Source organism: Paroedura picta, chromosome 18 (genome assembly GCF_049243985.1).
Source record: "Paroedura picta isolate Pp20150507F chromosome 18, Ppicta_v3.0, whole genome shotgun sequence".
Lineage (NCBI taxonomy): Eukaryota > Metazoa > Chordata > Lepidosauria > Squamata > Gekkonidae > Paroedura > Paroedura picta.
This window is the reverse complement of record NC_135386.1, coordinates 3,447,527-3,456,388: the sequence shown is the minus strand read 5'-3', so window position 1 is coordinate 3,456,388 and position 8,862 is coordinate 3,447,527.

The window sequence follows — 8,862 nt, the reverse complement described above, 5'->3', positions numbered from 1 at the left end:
GGTTTTTATGGCATATCCTGTGTTTTATTTATCCCTTTGGGTTCAGGAGGGTGAGAGGCATTTTTCAGGCACCGATAATACAATCCTAAACAGAGATGCACCCTTCTAAGCCAGTAGCCTCAAGAGCCCTCGGAAGGGCTCGACTCTCCTTGGGACTGCAGTGCGTGAACCCACGAACGACAGCCGTCATGTCACGGCTTCACAGTTCCCCGTCACCGAGCGCAATCGGCCATTGTGTGATAAACAGTGCGAACGGACCTCGTTGTGATACCCACAGCCTCTGCTTTGCTCTCCTTCAGATGGCAGATGCTTTTAAGCTCTGCTTAGAAAAATATCCTTGGATGACCCCCCTCTCCTTCGCCTCCCTTCGCGTATTAATATGAACATTTGCTATTTACAAGTCCGGGAAAGTGACCGTCCTGCTCTTCCGATCGCGGTCCCGCCGTTAATGCCTCTGGCCTTATCATCCGCAGTGCGTGGAAAATAATCATTTGCGATGACATTATCAGAACGCCCCGCGGGCAAAAGACAAACAAGAAAAACACAGGCCAGGCCCAAAGTTTCCCAAAAACCAGCAAGCGGAAAAACAACCGAGGAGAAACTTAGGGCGATGGTGGATTCAAATTCACGAGGCCGCCTCGCCTGGCGCAGAAGTCTGCTTTCCGAAGAAAACATCAGAAGCCGCTTGTTGAAAGGGCGGTAATACATTGCACGGGAAGGGGGTGATTACGTGGACGATCTCGCTGTTTCGGGACTGCTCCAGCTGCGTTGTCCTTCGCGCCTTCTTGGGATGCAGGGGGAAAAAAGGCCTTTTTATTGTGTTCGCAGAGAAGCAGGAAACAAAGGCAGAGACAGGCTAGTCCATAAATCAAGCCAAACACAATGGTGCACTGGGTTTCTCCTTCTGATGTCTTACTGCTCGCCTGACTTTCGGAGTCTCTTGAATGCTGGCTTCAGTGCAAAGAGAACGGAGATGGGGTTTGGAAAGCAGCAGCCCGGTGCTCTTGAAGGGCATGAGCTGTGAACAGATGGATCTGGGGATGCCAGCCTCCAGGTGGGGCCTGGGGATCCCCTGGAATTACAGCTACTCTCCAGACTATAGAGATCGGCCCCCCTAGAGGAAATGGCTGGGAGTTCCTATTCTAACTATGCAAAATACACATGTCCTCCGCTGCCCCCTGCAGGACACTTTTCATCGTCTGTTCCATCCTGCACACTGCAGTTCTAGCATCTAAAACGTCTGAGTCCAGGGGCACCTTTGAGGACCAACCAAGTATTATTCTGGTATAAATTTTTGCATGCACATACGCCTCATTAGAGCAGGGGAGAAATTGATTTTAAGCAATGTCTGCCAGAAAGGAATTGTCAGAGACGAAAAGCTCAAAACTAGAGCCAGGAATATGCGCTATAGTGGTCCCAATACAGCGTTTAAGAAAATGAAAATGAAACAAGTACCCCCAGATTTAACATTTCTAAGTATTGCTGTTGCCTCCTCTTCACCTGGCACAAGCCAACAATCAAGGTGAGACTCCCAGCATGACAACTATGTGAGGTTATTGGGAGCCGTCCCCGAAATTCCTCCATTGGTCTTTGTTCTTAGTAACCATTTTGGAGAGAGGCAAGGAAAGGACCAGGAGAAAGCTCGATCCTAGAACTACACACTCCGAAACGTGTTTTAAAAGGAAGACCGGGAGGGTGGAGGTGATTTCCAATCACAAAACATCACATCACACACTTTGTATAAGTGCTTTGACCGTAAGCCTTCCGGACGCTGATGGATGAGATGCAGCGGCCGAAACCACAGGTCCGCGTGATTCGAAGGCTGCTGGGTTGGAAACCAACGGGCAGACAGATCCGCTGGTCCTCGAAGACCCAGAGGGGCTTGTGTGTTGGAGGGGGAGGGGAGAAAGTCCCAGAGCTTAGAGTTGCCAACTCTGGGCTTGGGATTTCCTGGAGATCTGGGGGATGGAGGAAGCGTAGGGAGGAATGTCAGTGGTTTTTAATTTCACAGATTCCCCCCTCCAAAACAGCAAATTTCCTCCAGGGGAACTGATCTCTGCTGTCTGGAGAGGAGCTGTAATTCCAGGGGATGCCCAGGCCCCACCGGGAGGCTGGCATCCCTACCGGATGCAGACCAGGCGGCCAAGATGAGTAAACACAATAGGCAAACACCGCAAAATCCATTTCTTTCTTGTTCTTTCCCTTTGGACGTCCACCTCAGCTGACTCAGTTTGCGCCATCTCAATCTGGAGTGAGTCCCAAAGTGAGTCTTGGCCTGTGATTCATAAGCCTGGCGCACGCAGTTCTGGAGTTCATAAGCCCTGGACGGCATGATGCACCTTTTGAAGAGTTATGTAATGCTTCTGTGCTGTTCGTTTGTCAAACCAGGATCCTTCCCAGATCTTGAAAACCTTCCACACAAGGCCACCAATTGTGGTCAGTGCCTGTAGGCTGCCACCTGCTGGGCAATTTAAGGAATCCACGTCACTGGCTAGGAATTCGTTTTAAAAAATGCTCATTCCTTCTAGCCACCATGGGGCAAGTTGGAGGGTTTCGGGGTGGGCCAAGGAAGGGTGAATCAAGGGCCATGGCTCAATGGTAGAGCCTCTGCTTGGCATGCAGCAGGTTCCAGGTTCAATCCCCGGCATCTCCAGTTGAAGGACCAGGCAAGAGGGGATGGGAAAGGCCTTGATCTGGGACCCTGGCTCAGGGGCAGAGCCTCTGCTTGGCAGGCAGAGGTCCCAGGTTCAATCCCCGGCATCTCCAGTTAAAGGACCAGGCAGGAGGGGATGGGGAAGGCCTTGATCTGGGACCCTGGCTCAGGGGCAGAGCCTCTGCTTGGCAGGCAGGAGGTCCCAGGTTCAATCCCCGGCATCTCCAGTTAAAGGACCAGGCAGGAGGGGATGGGGAAGGCCTTGATCTGGGACCCTGGCTCAGGGGCAGAGCCTCTGCTTGGCAGGCAGGAGGTCCCAGGTTCAATCCCCGGCATCTCCATTTTTAAATATCAGGCAGGAGAGGATGGGGAAGACCTACAGCCAGCCTGGGTAGGCTATACTGACCTTGCTGTGTTAACTGAAATAGACCTGTCTTCCGAATTTATGATGGGGGAATTAGCTATTCTCGGAGACAATAAGGGAAGGGAGAAGGGCAATCAGCAAGATACTCCTCCAGGGTCTACAAAGAGAGCACCTGGTCAAAAATCTTAGGCAGAGGCCACTCTTAAAAATTAACTTGAACGTTTTTTTTTATTGGAGCAAATAAAGCATCCCTAATAACATACACTCGGTTTAAGCTAAGCATGATCGTATATATTAAAAAAAAAAGAAAGAGGTGATCGGGTATGTTAAAGGGTTAAATCTGGCTGAAAGAAAGCTGATAAATGCCATCTAAGAAAGATAGAAGGAGCAGCAAAACTAAATAAATTGAGACTTTGCTAATAGATGATAGAGCCCCAAACCCCACTTGCTCAAGGCTTTCCCCCCCAAACCTCCAGGAATTTTAAACTTATAAAAATCCTTTCTCCCTCTCCCTGCATCAGAGTGGGGCGTGGAGCTCAAGGGCAGAGCTGAGGTCATTCCTTTGGCCAGGGAGGTTTCGGAAGAGCAATTCCGCATACTTTGTTAGAAAGGTTACGTGTCCGTCAATCATGCTGCGATCTAAAGACAATGACTTGCTCTGTTTTCTTTCTCTCTCTTTATCCCCCTCCCTTCCTCGGTTTAGGCAGCGGCTTCGGTGGTACTGGTGAAACCATCGGGCTTGAAAACATTTCTTTGGCATATGAAAAAAATAACAATAAAAATACACCGCGGATGGGCGAGAAACAAGGCTGAGATTTCCAGATTCGTCTGTTTCCCCCCGTTGTTGTCTTGAAACGCGGTGCTTTTCTCTGTGCATGTGTGGTGGACTGCCACCGCCTGGGGTGGTGCGAGCCAAATGTTTGACAAATCTGTATTTACGGCCTGTAGAAACCTCCGAGGAACTGCTGATCCCTAGAGAAAGTCAAGCACGTCGTCGGCCCAGTTGCTGCGATGCTTATCGATTTGCCAAAACGTTAGTCTGTCTGTAGCAGGAGAAAACCGCAAGAGCCCGGGAGCACCTTAAAGACTCACAAGATTTGTGACAGGGAAGGAGCTGTCGGGAGACCCTGCTCGCTTCTTCAGATTCAGCTAGAAGGGAAGTCTGTTTGTCCTTATATATGAAATTGCTCCCCTCTCCCAGAAGGACAGAAAAGCTCCCATTTTAACAGTAGAAAAGATCAAGAGTCCAGGGCTCACGAAATTCACGGCAGGGGAGGAGTTTCCTGACTGCTCACTTCTTCAGATGCAGCTAGAAGGGGACTCCGTCTGTCCTTATACGTGAAATCGCTCCCCTCTCCAAGATAGGACTCGTATTCTAGCAGGAGAAAAGATAAAGAATCCAGGAGCACCTTAAAGGTTCACAAAATTCACGACCATTCGGACCTCTCTGTCCCTGTTTCTCACATAAATAGAGGCCATGATGTGCCTTAAAAAGTTAACAACATTTATTTGAGAGCCGGGAGGCCCAGGTTCGAATCCCCAGTCGGGCCATGGAACCTCACTGTGGACTAGTCATGCTTTTTCTCCCCGGCCCACGTCTGTTGTGAAGAGAAAACGGTGGAAGCCACTTTGGATTTCCTTTGGGGGGGGCAAGTGGCATATAAATGAATTAAATATATGACGAAATATTGAAATGACTGATAAAGTTTTTTTAGAGTACTCTCCAAAGGTCGCGATCCCACGCTAAAAGAGCAGTCCTAAGTCTCCTTGGAATCCAACTCAATGGGCTTCCTCTCAAGAAAGATTCCTCGAATAAAACTTTTGTTGCTCTTCAAGGTGCCGGACTCAAGCTTTGCCCTGGGACTTCAGACCAACACGGCGGCCCACCGGAATCTATCTTAGGGGCGTGCTTCGACTCAGTACACTTTGCGCAACTCACAGAGATGTAAGTACATTTGTCCTGCCCACACAGTGAGCAGCACGTGGATAAAATAAGCTTGTAAACAGGCAACCTCAGACGTCGGCTAGGGCAAGGGAAATGGATGGGAAGGGCAGGAATCAATATTCTCCTGGCTTTTAATTCCGGCGGAGCACTGCGGGAGGAATCAACACAAGAGTCAGTTCGGGAGCAGAGAGAAAGAGAGAGTTTTCGAGCGTCCAGGAGCAAGTAAAAACTGATGAATATTTAAATGCCTTTTTCCCCTTTCTCAGTAGCTGGAAGACATTCTGCTAGGGGGGTTCTCCCCAGAGCCTCGGCCGAAAGCGTCGGCCCCTTGTTTCAATTCTGATATCCTTTTAGGCTCTTTCGTTCCTCCACTTTAGTTGTGTTGCTCTCGGTCTAGGGAAGGGAATAACCACACAGGATGGCTGACCCGTGTGAGGTTAACAGCGGACCGCTGGGCGTTACCTAGGAGCAACTCGCCTTGAAAAGCACGCAGCAGGGGAAGAGGAAAGGGGTCAACAGCCAATTTTTGTAGATGCCCCATGAGCAGCTAGGGTTGCCAGCTCTAGGTCACCCTGCCAGCTTCCATGGCACAAGTGGGGATTTGAACCCAGTCCCTAGCCCAACATGGTAACCACGATATCATGCTAGGAGCCAGTGTGGTGTCGTGGTTAAGAGCGGCAGCTTCTCATCTGGCGAGCCGGGTTTGATTCCCAGCTCCTCCACATGCAGCAAACCGAGTGACCCTGGGACAGTCACAGTCCTGATAGAGCTGTTCTCACAGAGCAGTTCTCCCAGAGCTCTCTCGGCCCCACCTCCCTCCCAGGGTGTCTGTTGTGGGGAGAGGAAAGGGAAGCTGCTTTGAGACTCTTTTGGGCAGTGAAAAACGAGGGATAAAAAACAACTCTTCTCCTCTCCTCGTCCATCCTTTTTGGGCTGTTGTGCTTGTGAAAAAGGTTTTTATTGCATTTGAAAAGAAACACGGTAGCCTATTGTAGAAGAAGTATCCTAGCTTTGTGAAGGCCTGGGTGTTGTTGGTTTTTCTGTGTGTGTGTGTGTGTGTGTCAAGCGTTCCTTATTTTTTCTCGTCCTTCGACAGCCGCCCCCCCCCCCCCCTAATTACTTTCCAAATGCAATTTGGCTGCTTCATCCGACGCAGCCATTAGCAAACCGGGGCATAATTCACTTTGCACGGAGGCCTGCCTGCCTGCCGGCCCGGCATGGCGAGATTACAGCCCTCAGACCCCCCCCTCCTTTTGCTCCATTTGCCTGATATTCCAGCCCCCCTCCCCTCCCCGCCACCCTCTGCGGCGAAGAAGCACACCTCCAGAAGGAAGAAACCCAAGCTTTCCCCCCCTGCGAAACCTTCCCTAACTTTATCCGTTGAAGGAACTGAGAAACCATCTCCTTTTCAGCAAGGAAGGAGGAAAAGGCAAGATAATCCACGGCGTTTCACTGCCGGGGAGTCTTGGGGTCTGGTTCAGCTAGGCAAAAAAAAGGAACTGCTCAAACCCAATCGATTTCCCCTCCGCAGCCCACTTATCCACACCACAAAAAACCCGAGCCCCGACGTCAGCGTTTTCTGAACAGGGATGCTGCATCGGAGGGCCTTCTGCTCCCGGCCAAGTGCTTTCATGCTTCGGTGGCTCGCACTCCCGGATCCCTGCCAAAAGGTAGATGGGGCGGAGAGGCGGAGAGCTGCAGCGTGTCAGAAAGAGAGTACAGCAAGGTTTGTGAAATTCCTGGAGATCCAGGGATGGAGACCGGGGAGGGTGCGGTTTGGGGGGTGTTGGGAGTCTGCGAGATCTGTCGTGGGCACGATTCAAATAAGTATGAAGACTATCCAGCAGGGGGCATTGCAGGGGAGGTGCATTTGGCATAGTTAGAGGAGGCTTTTTTTTTTTTTTCCAAATAATGTTTCGGTGTAAACAATTTTATTCGGGCGGCCAATTTCTCTGCATTGTTCTGTTCTGCGATGTTTCGTGGAAACCGCCGTGAGCCTCGGGGGAGGGCAGTACAGAACTGCGATCGATCAATAAACAAAGGAGAGGTTTTTAAAAAGCAAAAGGGAAGAAATCGAAGAAGCGGTATTTTTTCCCCCCAGATAAAGTCGAATAACAGGCACCTCCTGATATTTTTCAAATATTCTCCCAATTTGCTGAATTGGGGACTTCCTGCTCCTCTGAGCACACTTCCTCGTTGCCTCTGGAATGAAGAACAAAAAATTAGTCAGTTGGACTGTTAGAACTCTTGCTCTCCTCTCCGTTTACAAAGTTATTTCTCTTATCTATAAAGCTACTTTTGCTTTAAACAGCCAGGGTTTTGCTCTTCTGCATAATTAAGCCCTGCCAACAGAAAACGGGGGAGCTGCCATGGTTAGCTGTGACTTAATAGCATGTTCTAATATTCTCACACCTGGTTAATGTCCTGACCTGCATAGTCCAGGCAAGCCCATCCCATCAGATCTCAGAAGCTACGCGGGGCTGACCCTGCCTATTATTTGGATGGGAGACCTCCAAGGATGTGGCTGGTCGCTCCTCCAAGGAACACGAGGGATTGAGACGTGGAGGCAGAGGGGCAGACGTCCCTCGCCTGGCTGCCACGATAAATAAATAAGAATACATAACCCCTGGCTCGCAAGGTCATTGAGTAGTGGCCACTCTCAGGCCCTTTAAGGAGCAGGCTTAAACATTCAAACGTCTCTTAAACATTTGCCGAAGCCAGCAGAGTTGTCCGAAACCCTTTCGAGGCCCTTCGTGACAGTAATCGGAGCCGACAGCGTGTGAAGCGTCCCAATTCGTGCCAGGTTGAGAACTGGGCAGGAGGCAGAATGGGCATGAAGGACTCATCACTCAGAAATGGGTGTGCCAGCGCCTTGGTCCTGAAACCAGAGCTTGTGCCACTCGGAGAGCGATGGGACCTGAGAATCTAGAATGACTCCACGGAGTCTGGCGTTGGTGGGTCCCTTCTGAGAAGACCGGGGACACCGGAAAAGACAGCCGTGCTCAGGAAAACTGTAGGGAAACAGGACATTCAGATGCGAAACGGACTCACTCCAGCAAAGACAAAGGTTTCTGCAAGGCCCAAGTGAGCCGGTTCATAGGGTTGCCAGCTCCAGCTTGGGAAATACCTGGAGATTTTGGGTTTGGAGCCTGAGGACGGAGGGATTTGAGGATGGGAAGGACTTCAATGGGATCGAACGCCATCAAATGCACCCTCCGAAGTGGCCGTCTTCTCCTGTTGGATGGATCCCTGTCCTCCGGAGAACAGAGGTCGTCTCAGATCTCCAGCTGCCACCTGGAGGTTGGCGACCCTAGGCGTCCACCCTAGCCCATTGGGGAGGGATGGCGTTAATTCACTCAATTGGCCACGACGGTATTAACGTTCACCCGCCTGCCCGATTGAGGTCTCCCCTTCCTAAACCCCCGCCCTCAAATCTCCAGATATTTCCAGACCAGGAGTTGGCAACCCTGCCAGAGGAGCAGAGCGGCCCACGCTGATTTTCCAAACCGCCCAGGGACCTGGCCTGGTGCAACGACCCTTGCTGGGAAAGCAGGAATGTTCGTAGCAGGTTGCTATTTTCATCTGAGAAACGGGGTCGGGTGGGCGATTATGATCCGAAAACGTGCCCACTGGTTACAATTCCAAATTTAGACATATCGAAATCCCGGGCATGTGTGAGGAGTCTTGAAACAGTCGCTCTCAAGGAAATCTACAAAAGCGACTTCTTCTTTGCAGAATCTGAAGTTCCTAGGATGGAGACAGGAGCCAGCCTCCAGCTGGGACCTGGAGCTCCCCAGAATGACAAGTGTCTCAAGAAGAAGACTTGTTTTTTTTATACCCCGCTTTCCCTTCCCCCGAAGGAGTCTCAAAGCGGCTTACAAAACCGTTCCCTTCCTCTCC